Source organism: Pipra filicauda, unplaced genomic scaffold (genome assembly GCF_003945595.2).
Source record: "Pipra filicauda isolate LSUMZ 115617 unplaced genomic scaffold, ASM394559v2 scaffold236_size1216567_pilon, whole genome shotgun sequence".
Classification (NCBI taxonomy): Eukaryota; Metazoa; Chordata; class Aves; order Passeriformes; family Pipridae; genus Pipra; species Pipra filicauda.
The window spans coordinates 1,141,948-1,154,005 of NW_024104350.1; the positions used below are offsets into that span (position 1 = coordinate 1,141,948).

At 54.7% G+C, this 12,058-nt stretch overlaps 1 protein-coding gene and 1 long non-coding RNA gene across 5 annotated transcripts in view; one reads left to right on the forward strand and one right to left on the reverse strand.

Moving 5' to 3' along the window:
* MELK (maternal embryonic leucine zipper kinase) overlaps positions 1-3,126 on the reverse strand; it is a 26,773-nt gene extending 23,647 nt beyond the window's left edge. Inside the window, exons 1-2 of one of the 3 annotated variants that reach the window (XM_039381693.1) lie at positions 2,247-3,126; positions 1,915-2,048 (exon numbers count right to left, since the gene is read on the reverse strand). The gene's annotated coding sequence lies outside the window, so the exon portion shown is untranslated. The other 2 variants (XM_039381694.1, XM_039381695.1) reach the window with 2 other exon arrangements.
* Positions 2,746-11,572, forward strand: LOC120323332. 2 transcript variants are annotated; one of them, XR_005563668.1, is made up of 3 exons: positions 2,746-3,085; positions 9,616-9,741; positions 11,533-11,572. It is a non-coding gene; the product is annotated as an uncharacterized LOC120323332 (long non-coding RNA). The 2 variants fall into 2 exon arrangements; XR_005563669.1 differs by lacking the exon at positions 2,746-3,085 and adding an exon at positions 3,956-4,021.
* Positions 11,573-12,058: the final 486 nt, after the last annotated feature.

The following is a 12,058-nucleotide window of genomic DNA, read 5'->3' on the forward strand; positions in this document are numbered from 1 at the left end:
TTGCCTTGTGAAGTAATACCGTGCTTCTTTGTCCTCACAAGAAGTGTGAAAGCAGCTCCATGTTAGAGGAGTGGGGCTTCAGTTCCTGTGGGATTGGTCACACTTAGCTCTTCTTGTGTCAGTCACAGGTTTGGAAGAAACCCCACTGTGTAGCTAAAGCAGTGGACCTACTAGAAATAATGAAATACTTTAGAAAAGGTGAAACAGTCAGATCAGAATATGAGAAAGCTCTGCTGTTGGCTGCACTGTTCCTTATATGAGCCGAGTAGGTGCTGATGGAGTCTGTCCTGTGTCTGGGATCCACAAGCAGCTTTCTGTCCCCTTAGAGCAGGTGTTCATTGCTGGGTTTCTGTGCAGATAGAAACCTTACCTTTAGCAAGCTGGTTTGTGTACAGCCGTTTCTGTTCCCTTCAAGGACCTGATGCTTCTGCAATGGGTCCCTCTGAGCTAATACTAACAATGAGGAACTCTTGATGAAGAGCAAGAAGAGAGGGAGGGTAACACTGATGACATTGACCATGAAGGTAAGGGAATGAGGTCTAAAAGTTGCCTGTCTAGTCAAGAAATCCCCTCTGTATTTCATGACCTGGATGGACTGTAAGGAGAGCCTAGAAAACAAGCAAACATTCAGTCACCTGACGTGTCAGAATCTGTAGCAGAAGCTCAGCTGCAATGGTCACTCTAGGGATATCACTCTGTAACCTTTGTGAAAGTTGAATTTTAAATTTTCTATTCAAGTAATTAATAGGTGTATAACACACATAAACCAGAGAATGCAGTGACTTCTGAACCTGATTATGCACAGATGTGTCCATCATCTTTTTGGCCTTACAGTTTCTGCCCCTGGCTCTCTTCCCTTTTCCTGTGACTGTGGTCTTGGAGCAATCTTCTAAGTTGTTACAGTGTGATTTTTCTCTTACATAGCTCACAGACTCAATCTTCATTCTTTCCCTGTTCCACTGATGGGTAGGATCACTTATTTCCTTTGCCCCGTAATGTAGTTGAAGATGGAATAGACTTTCTATGTTGCTTTGGCTATCCTGATTCTAGCTTTTTTTTCAGTAACACAAGTAGAACAAGTACTGAAATAGCCCCGGAGTGTCACTTCTTCCCCCAGTGACTGAGGAGAGTCATGAAGAACCAGCCTTCAGAAACTTTATGCAGGACATGTGGATGAAATGCCAGAGGAGAAGCAACCTGAATGAATGAGACCTTCAGAAACAGAAGGTTTGGAATCACTTGTAATGGAGCTAAAACTGAAGGAACGGCATAAAGAAACTTGCGCGGAACCATGCATGAAGACTTTTATCCGTGAACAACTTCCTCTGATAGATTTTTATTTTTCTTTCTGCAGTAACTTTTGGTCCGATGAGTTAAAGGTCTTGCAGCCAACTGACTGCACATTTGGCCATCTGCCACTGTGGCTTCCTGAAGCTGAAGGAACCAGAAAGCAGTTTCTTTAACTGCAAATTATTCAGATCTCTCTGTTGAGAGCTTAGATTTTGAGCTCTGACAGCATTAGCATCCAGAGTACTCACTGGTCCCCAGAGGCACCTTCTGTTTGCTGAGTGCAGTCAGGCATCTGCTGCAGCCAGGGCACAAGTTGATCGATCCACTGTTTGATGTTTTGCTTTTCATTAAATAGATTTTACGTACTAAGAAATGCATGATGGTTAACAGAAGGAGATTTCATGTCACCATTCTAAGGTGAGACTTTTTCCCCGGGCTTGCAGCCTATCCTGCAATCGGTTATGTCTATCTCATATTGGCCTCATGAGCCACCAGCGTGCCTGTAATAAATGTGGATAGAGCCTTCCTTAATCTCCGTTCGCAAAGCCTAGCCATGATGATGCAGCCTATCCATATGGATGCACAGCAAATGCATCTTAAGTATATTACAACCCTGCAGGTTACCTGGTGAAAACAGGGAGGTCCCTTTGCCCACACTGCGTTTCTCTGGCCCCTCTCCAGCCTGAGGCCACTCCTCTGTTCATTCACTCTGGCCTCACTGTCCTACACGATGCCTCTTCTGTCTTCTCCGATGGCTGCTGCCAAGAAAAGAGGACTCAGTGAATCCCAAGTGCTGACTCCTACACCTGGAGAACCACTGTGCCAGCTCCTCAGTGATTCCACCTCCAGCCCTATCCCCATATGCTGGGATAGCGACTCTGGGGCTGAAGCTGGAATATAGTGTCTAGAGCTGGACCCGAAGTAAACATCCTGCTCTGATCAAGGAGCAACTTCACTTGGTGGTGGGAAGACGTGGAGCTGGAGCTGAAATCACTGTAGGGCTGGGATAGCAACTGCAGGGATTGCAGAGAGGCGTGCCAGAGATTGGTTCGCAGAACCTGGGCGCAGATCAACTTCAGCATCAGCGGGGACTGCGCGGGAGAAGGAGGGTGGGCAGCGGGCCTGGGCAGGGGGACAGGCGGTGGGGACGGCACTTAAAAGATTTCGGCCAGGGAGCTGATCTCAGCCAGCACCCAGTCGGGGCAGTCTGAGTCCCCGCAGAAGCAAAACTGCTGCGGGGGGAGAGGCGGTCAGAGACGCACTGCTGCTCTGCGTCCTCCCCGCTCCCCGCCGCCAACTTCCGGCCCACCACGTCGCCGCTGCTCCCCGGTCCCCCACGCCGCACAGTCCGCCTTCGCGACCCGGAACCGCCCCGTGTGCCGGTGCGGGGCTCCCCGAGGGGCTCTGCAGGGGCCTTGGGGCCGGGCCCCCGGGAGTGCGGCCTGACCAAGGGGCGGGGCAGGGGACGGGGTCCCGGGAGCGGGACCCGGGACGGCCACGGCCCCGCGGGAAGGGCCCCTCCGACACGGCCTTCGTCCCTCCGCCCGACCACCCGAGCACCTCCCGCCACCCGCGGCCGCGGCCCCGCGGGCTCCAAGCCCCGCCAATCCGGGCCCGCCTTTCTCCGAGCCGTCCAATCACAGCCCGCCTTTTCAATCCGGCAGCGGTCCCGCAAGCTCTGCCCGCTCAGCCGCGGCGCGGCCCCTCCGAGCGGCACCGTCCCCCCGTTCCCCTCAGGCGCTGCTGGGACCACGGAAGGGCGGTGGGAGCTCCGCGGTCACGTCTCGTCCGGGAGGTCTCCCAGGAGAAGGGGAGGGAGGCGGGGAGCGGGCGGGAGGGGCTCCAGGAGCGGGGCCTGCGGGGCCAGCGGGGTTCTCGGGAACGGGCGGGCGGGGATTGGCGGGGCTGGCACGGGGGGGCGAGGCTGTGCGGGCCGCGGGCTATAAATACCGGGGGGGAGGGCGGCGCGTTAGGGCAGTTCGGCGGCGGAGGTGGAAGCGGCGCTGCAGCTGCGGGAGCCGGAGCGGGATCGGCGGTGAGCTGAGGCGGGACTCCCGCGGCTGCCGGTCCAGGCACCTGGCCTGCCTTGGGCACAGGGGCCGCTCTCTCCGGGAGGTTCTGGCTGGCTCCCGACCTGCAGGTCCGATCCCGGCCCGCCACTCCCAGCCCGCTTTTCTCCGCTCCGTCCAATCGCAGCCCGCCCTTTCAATGAGCCCGCCCTTTCCCGTAAGCTGTGCCCGCTCAGCCGCGGCGCGGAGCTGCCCCCTTCTCCACCTCGACCCCCGCGTTGCCCTCAGGCGCCGGTCTCGGCGCCTTTGCTTCGGGATCCGGCGGAGCCGCGCCTGCGCTGCCGCGGCGCCCGCAGGCGCTGTTGGAAGGGCGGGCGGGAGGTCCGCGGTCCCGTCCCGTCCCGGAGTTCTCCCGGGAGAAGGGGAGGGAGGCGGGGAGCAGGCGGAAGCGGAGCAGCCCCTGGGAGCGGGGCCTGAGGGGACAGCGGGGTTCTTGGGGACGGGCAGGGCGGGAACGGGCAGGCGGGGATTGGCGGGGCCGGACGCTGCCGGACGCTGGGATTGGCTGGGCTGGCACGAGGGGGGCGGGGCTGTGCGGGCCGCGGGCTACAAATAGCGTGGGCGGCGGGCTCTCGGGGCAGTTGGGCGGCGGGGCTGGGTGCGGCGCTGGAGCTGCGGGAGCCGGCCCGGGATCGGCGCGGCCGCTGGGCGGAGGAGCGACGGTGAGCCAGGGTGGGACCCTCGCGGCTGCCGCTCCAGGGAGCGGTGGGGAGCCATGGGGCAGCACCCCCTCGACTGCCGATCCAGGGGGGGCCGGGGTCGGTCCCTCACAGCTGCCGAGGCAGGGCGTTGGGCAGGCGGTGTCCCGGGCAGCTGTGCCGGCCAGCTTTGGTCGGTGCCCAGTGGGGAAGCAGCCTGTGCTCAGGGGTGCTCCCCCGAACCAGAAGGACTAGAATGCAGCCTCTCAGGGGGGCTCCTATTGAAAGTATTGTTACGAAGAAAAGTAATAAAAGGTGTTTCATTCTATTATCACTTTATTTTACTTTTATTTTCATCTTTGACTACTTGATTGTTTATTCTCTGTTTTGTTGCTGTAGTACTGTTCCCATTGGGATGGGTGGGACAGCTCCTAGAGATATTTAAGTGAATGACTGAAGCTGATTTGTGGCCTTGTCAACAGCCCCGGGCTGCAGAGATACCCAGAAGCAGCTTTAGGCAGAGGCAGCAGAAAGCTGAGGACCTGGAGCTCAGGCAGCAGAGCTGGTGGAGACATAAAGTCAGTAGGGCTGTGGGCAAAATGAGTGAGGCTGGGTTAAGGAGCATGGACCTAGCATAAGTACTACAGACATGGAGCTGGGATAAAAATAGTCAGGCTTGGCATGGAATGTGAGCTTGAGAGCTGGGGTGGAAAACTCAGACCTTTAACAAAAGAAAGATGCTAGGGTTGGAACGTGCAGGAGCTTTACTGGGAGCTGGCAGAGCAGAGCTGGCAGAGAAATAAAGGTTGTGGGTCTGGCTATGGGATAGGGAGAGTGGAGCTCGGAAAGGGACTGTGGAGCAGGGATAGGGACCATGGCACTGCAGCAGAAATCACTGTAGGACAGACAGGGAATGTGGCACCATCACTGAAATCCCTGTGTGGTGGCATAGGGATTGTAAAGTGGGAATGTGGACAGGGAGACTGGGGCTGAAATCAGTATTGGGCTGGAATTGTGTCTCTGGAGCTGGCAGAGTGTCTCAAGCTCAGATAGAGACTGTGGCACCGTCACTGAAATCCCTGTGTGTTGTAGACGACGGGATAAAGACACTTTTAGACCACAAAATTGATCATAACTTATCCAACTTTATTGCTGCAGGCTCTGTGCTTATAAAGGTTAATAATTAGCCTCATACATATTACAAACGCTAGCTCATCATTGGCTTCTAATTACCTAAGTTATATTTGCGCAAATGCTGTTTCTTTCATATACTTATGGTTACTTGTTTGCTATTTGCTCTGCTTTCCCATCCGCTTTATTCTATTTTTCTGTCACGTACACAGTTTCACAGATATAGTGACCTTCTAATAGTTTTCCCTTACCATGGGACCAGAGCTATAGCATCTTTCTCATGTCCTCTTTCTATCAACCACATTTCTGTAAAACTTTCCACACCTGTGCAGCTGTGGAATAGGAATTGATGGGTGGGAACATAGACTGGGTGGGAAGAGCTGAAATCAGTATAGGGCAGGGATTGCGACTTTGGAGTTGGGATAAGAGTTGTGGGGCTGTAGGAGTAACTGGGGGACTGGGATTGGTAGTGTGAGGTTGGAGCTGGAAAGTCCCAGAGCTGGAGCCAAGCTGAAGATCCTGCAGTGAGAACCTGGAGCAGCTTCCCGTGGCGGCGCTGGCAAGATGCAGAGCTACTGCTGAGAGAGCAGAGCTGGCAGTGCAATAAAGCTTGTGGGTCTCGAGCTGAAATCACTGAGGGGCTGGGATAGGGATGGGTTCTGGGCTTGGGACTGTAACACTTGGGCAGTAATCACAGCAATCACTGTGAGACAGGGCCTGTGGCACCATCACTGAAATCCCTGTGCAGCTGTGGAATAGGGATTGTAGGACGGATACATGGACGGGGTGGGAAGAGCTGAAATCAGTATAGGGCAGGGATTGTGACTTTGGAGTTGGGATAAGAGTTGTGGGGCTGTAGGAGTAACTGGGGGACTGGGATTGGGAGTGTGAGGTTGGAGCTGGAAAGTCCCAGAGCTGGAGCCAAGATGAAGATCCTGCAGTGAGAACCTGGAACAGCTTCCCATGGCAGTGATGGCAAGATGCAGAGCTGCTGCTGAGAGAGCAGAGCTGGCAGTGAAATAAAGCTTGTGGGTCTTGAGCTGAAATCACAGTCGCACCCCAGTGTCCCTGTTGGAAAAATCCTTGCTTTCGATTTATGAAACGGCAAAAAATACCTGCAAGACAAGGAAAATGGCAGCAAGAAATCCTTCATATTGCAGCGCTGGGTGCAATCCCAAGTCACATGGCCTGGAAAGCACACGCGGTTTGAAAAACAGCATTCTTTTTGTACCCTTTTGGTTACATAAGCTGTTAAATATTCAACAGGTGACAGGTATTTTACCTTAAAAGGTAATTTTTCGAATTCGGGAGGGGGTGTCACCCTCCCTCCTGATTGACTGATTGATGACGTACTGTCAGAGACTGAAACAGTGAATGATTTATGCATTCTAAGAGACTTCTACAGGCTTTTGACTTTCTGATGGGCAACTGGGCCCATCCCCCCCCCTCCTCCAGTGCAGAAGATGTCAAGCCCCGAAAAGGCGGGAAGAGCTGAGTTTACCACGCCCTCCACATGAACTCCGTGCCGCGCCAAAAAGGGGGACACCAACCTATGAAAACAACTCCCCGCCCTGGGGGAGGTGCTAAGGATATGGATTTTGACTGGTGACTTTGGGGGTTTGGCGGGGTTTTTGCTTTTCCTTCTCCCCCCACCACCTGCGGATCAAGACATCGCTGGATCCAGTGGGCGGTGATTATCTCATCTTCTTTTTTTTTCTTGCTCTCCCTTACTCTTACCCTGTCTTTCTCTCCCCTATACACTTTTCTCCTCCCCAGAAAGGTTACAGCACCCGAAAATGTTAACTTACCTATTGATTCAAAATTGTTAAAATAAATCTTATCAATATATGTTTTCATACACCGATTATTTAGTGTTGTTTCGCTTTAATCCACCCCAAAGGAATTATTGATGAAACCTGGGTTACTCCCTCCCCCCTCTTTTCCTGGGGCAGGTCGTAACACGTATCCCCCTGTACATGTACAGGAGGGTCTTTCTGCACACAAAGGCCGGCCATGTGGCCAGGGTATATTTTCCGTTTTTATAATTTTCCCTATCCGGCGTGGTGGCCACCGGGGAGCCCACCCGGTGTGGCCCCCTGGCGGCGTGGCCGGCTTGGCCGGGGGCTGGGAGCCCGCCTGGCGGCCATATCACCATTGGCCAATCAGAGCTCAAATCAGTTCAGCAGTTTAATTCCCTAGGCAGCCTCATCTCCTCGGATGGTGAGGTTGACGGAGAGACAGACAACAGGTTAGCAAAGGCATACAGTGCCTTCGGAAAGCTTCATAAAAGAGTTTGGCGAAATAAACACCTGAAGAAAAGTACGAAGGTCAGTGTTTACAGAGCCACAGTGCTGTCTACTCTCTCATATGGATCTGAATCATGGGTCATCTACCGCCACCACCTGCGACTCCTCGAACGCTTCCATCAACGCTGCCTCTGAACAATCCTAAACATCCACTGGTCAGATGATGTGACCAATCCATCTGTTCTAGAACAAGCAGCAGTCACAAGTATTGAGACCATGTTACTGAGAACACAGCTGTGCTGGGCAGGGCACGTCTCCAGGATGAAGGACCACCCCCTCCCTAAGATCTTGCTCTATGGTGAACTTGCCACCGGCTGCCGCAAGAGAGGAGCCCCAAAGAGAAGACACAAGGACTCCCTGAAACAACATCTCAGCCTTGGCCATATTGATCATCGTAACTGGTCTACTCTGGCCTCCAATCGGGAGGTCTGGAGACACACCATCTATAACGCTGCAGATGCTTTTGAGAATGCAGCAGGATCACCCTTGAGGAGAAAAGACAATGCAGAAAGAATCGTGCCTTGCAGAATTTACCATCTAAGGAGTCTTTCTGCTGTGCCTTTTGCAACCGGACATGTCTGTCTCATATTGGCCTTTTTAGCCACCAACGCACCTGCAACAAACGTGGGTAGAGCCCTTCCCAAATCTTCGTTCGCGAAGCCTAGCCATGATGATGAATTTTCCCTATCCCCACCGCAACGTTTTCCTGGCGTCAGGCCCAGATGGGCCTTTTACCTTACAGTCTCCACAAGGTGCCTAAAAAAACTTTGGAATTAAATGAAAGAAAAGAAAAACTCCACCACCCGCTGTTTTCCACTAAATTCATTTTACTTATAATAAAACCAGATTTTTTATTTCTCGTACCCCACTCCCAGCTCAAATCCCCCAAGTGCCTCCAGTCCTTCTCCAGCCTCCCCAGTCCCATCCCTGTCCCTCCCCACTGCCCCAAGTCCCTCCCAGTGCATCCCAGTCCTTTTCCCCAATGGAAGAAACACAGAGGGCATGAAATCCCAGGGCAGCTGCACTTGCCGCGGGGGCTGCAGTGAGAAGCAGCTGGGGGGATTTGCTCTCTGCCCCTTTCCCACCTTCCCCTTGGTTCCCTGGGACTCCATTGAATCCCAGCTCCCCTTGACTTCTCTGGGGGCCTCATGGAAGGGTTTCTGAGTGTGGCCCTGAGATTTTCTGGCCTTGGAACTGATTGCTGTTTTGGGGCAGGTCTCACCGGGCAGTCTATCTTTTAACACTTGCCGGGGCAGGAGAATTGCAGCGGAAGAAAGCAAAGGAAGCCCAGAGCCTGGACTAGGAAGGCCCGGGCCTCTTGCGAGCCCAGGCCTTGCTGCTCGGTGCTGATTGTGCCCGGGGCTGGCCCCGCGCCATCTGCTTGGGGCTTGTTCCTCACCGTCTGGTTCCAAATGAGAGAGGAAGCAAGAGGCAGAAAAGCCCACTGCTGGGGCTGAACTGTCTTGCAGTGCCCGGGGGCCAGGCAGGACTTGGCCCCGATGCCTGCATTGCTCTGCAGCAGCCAGGGAGGGATGCCAAAAGTCATCCCCCCACGTGCTGTGCGGCACAGCAGGGGCTGGGTAGCTCGGTTCCCGGCCGGGGGACACCGGGGGAGGCCGTGGTGGGGCTGAGGAGCTGCTGCTCTCTGGGCCTCTCGGGGTTTGTCTTGGAATCCCAAAGCCGGTGCCTGCGCGGGGGGGGGAGGAGGCAAAGGTGACTGTAAATTGGTTCTGCCGCTGCCGCTGCCGCTAGAAACAGCAACTCTGTGAATTGCTCAGCTTTTCCTAGGGAAGGGCAGGTTTCAGGGAAGAAAGGCCCGTACTTGCGAAAGGCGCCGTGGATCTTGCGCGGGGGGGGGGGCGGGGGGAGACGCGGCTGCAGTGCCGCTCCCGGCCGTGTCCGCCAGGCGGCGACTGCGAGGCGGGGCTCGGAGGTCGGGGCGGGCTGGGAAGCGGTGCTCGCGCAGAGCGAGGCGTTGGCCGGGCCGGGCCTGAAGCGCTCGGGGTCGCCGGGCAGGGCAGGGGCGGGGACCGCCCGGGGGCGGGGGGTGGTGGTGGGGGGGGGGGAGTAAGAGCGGGTTTTAGGGAAGAAATGCCTGTTGTGAGTAATCAGAAGAGAAGGGTGAAAGCCAAGAGCTTTTGACTTCCCCAGTGCACTTAATTCTCTTGTTCTCTCTTTCAGGACGGGGAAAATCATTGACTTGGGTCCAGCAATGCCCTTATGTGTTGGAGTGTGAGCAGCCAAAGGCAACAAGCTCCAGCCCCACTGACCGGTGCTGGGGGCACCTGGTGCTGCCCGTGGGGTGGGGTAAGTCAAAGGGACACATTTCTCTCCTCCTGGCTGTTGGCATTTGCTCCCTGGGCACTGGCTTTGTTTCTCACTGCAGGCTGGTCCTTGCGTGCTGGGAAGGGTGGAGAGGAAGGGGCAAAGGGCCAGGTGAGCGTGGGATCCCTGAGCTGTGGGGTTGGGCTGTGCTGAGTGGGGCAGGTGGGTCCCCGTTGGTGAGCCTGAGCCTTGGTTTGGGAGTTCAGGAGCCCGGGGAGCTGAGCCTGGGGGGGTGTTTGCAGCTCTGCCAGGGCTGGAGCTGACACAGCGCTGGGGGAGAGCCTGGAGCTGGGCTGGACCGTGGGACAGATGCTGTGGAGCTGGGGGAGGGTTTGGGACTCCCTGGGGGGAAAGGAGGGGTGGATGGGCTGGATGGAGCCACAGGTGTGTGCTCCTGGGAACACACTTGTCCAGGGCGCTGGGATCCGGGTCAAACTCTAGTTCCCCTCGTGTCCAGGGATGCAGGGTCTGAGGGATTGGATTTCCCTGGGGGTTTGCAGGAGACCAGGAATGAGAGGAAATGCAGTGCCAGAGCAGGCTGTGTTTCCCTGTGAGGACAGAGAGCCTATGGGCTGAGGTGAGATTGCTCTGAGTGTTGGGATGAGCATTCCAGGGAACAGAGAGCTCGGAATTCCAGGTGCTGATGGAACCATCGCCTTAGGTGTGTTTAGTTTGTGTCTGTGGGAGCTGGGATTCAGTCTGGAGAGCTGTTGCTGGGAACAAAGGGTGGAGAAAACCTGCTCCATGGATGTGTAAGGAAGGATGGAGTAGCAGGGAAGGGGAGTATTTCTATACAGTATCAATATTCTCCATGTGGGATGGAGCAGTGGTGGAGGTGATTGGGTTTGGCCTGGGCCGGTCAGGATCTGCCATAAACAACCCACCAGACCCTGAACCCTCATTGGATATGTCCAGCCCCTCAACAGAAACCCAAGTCGTTAATTTTCCATAGAGGACAAATGATTGGTACTTGCTTCTGATCTGTGGAGAATTTCCTTTGGAATGATCAAGCAGAGAGCATATCAAGGCAGGCAGAGCATTTCCTTTGGTTCTTTTTTTTTTCTGGTTTGTCATTTTCTCTTTGGCTTCAATGTGTTTTGTGTGCTCTTGTTCAGGAAGCAGCATATTTTTACCTTGAAATTTGGGGTGGTTTTGTTTCTTTGTTTAGGGTTTTTTTCTTTCCCAGTTGAATCAGGCCTTCCGTGCATAGTCCGGTGTTGTCCTACACGACAGCTTTGGTGTTGGGTCAGAGAGAGAGAAGGGGAATGACTTTTCATTCTCTTCCAAGCAGAAGTGGGAGGTTGTCTTGTCCCTCCCCAAAGCACTGCAGGCACATGGGAGTAGCTCAGTGCTGGCCCAGTTCTCTGAGAAACACCCATGGGGGAGAGGTTTAAGTCTTAATGACAACGCTTTGGTCTCTTGATGACAAAGACTGGGTCCTACAGTCCCAGCCTGATGAGGGAGAACAGGAACTTCTGTTCTTCGTGGCAAACCTTCTGTTACTCCTTGTGCAGTTCTTTTCTTTCTGTTGTATGTGTTACTGTCCAGAATCTCTCTGAGGAAAGCTGTTAGAAATTTAGAGGTAGGACTGGAATTTGGGTCTGTTCCCTACAAACTCCTGCAAAGCCTGAAGGACTGGGCTGATGACTGCTCTTAACAAAGGTGGTTTATTAATATTCCTTCAGATTTCCCTCAGCTCTGGGCAGGACAGGCAAGGGTTAGGGTCGGGAATTGTGCAAGCAAGACCTGTTATTTCTCCTGTGCGTGTGTCAGTTTGGCAGAGCTGGGACAAGGAGAACTCGTGCAGGCACCTCCAGAGACAGCGGGAACGGGAGCATGTTGCGGAGAAGGAAAATTCCAGGTGGTGAGTGCTGAGAAATTTGTCCTTCCCTGTGTGTCCTGTGCTCTGCACTTAGCAATGGGTCAAGTGCAGAAGTTTCCTGGGGACTCTGGAAAATGATGCCGGGTCTGCTAAGAAAAGTGGGGCCAAAAGAGCAGGACCTGGGTCTGCGAGTGTGGGAGAAACAAGGGAGAGAGCAATGGCCGGCTCATCCTCTGCCTCCAGGAGGGAGGGCAGCAGGAAAGGCCGTGGACTAAAGCACTGAAGTTCTGTTCCCCAGGGAGCCCCTGCACAGCACTGAACTTGCTTCTGCACTTGCTGTCCCTTTCCCAGCGGAGCCAAAGTGTTGGGTGCGGGTGCTGGGGGGATGGAGCTGCCAAGGACAAACTGGGAGGGTGTTTGGGAAGGAAGGGGGTAGAAGGAGCTCTTGCCGTGCTTTTTTTACTTCTTCATCCCACA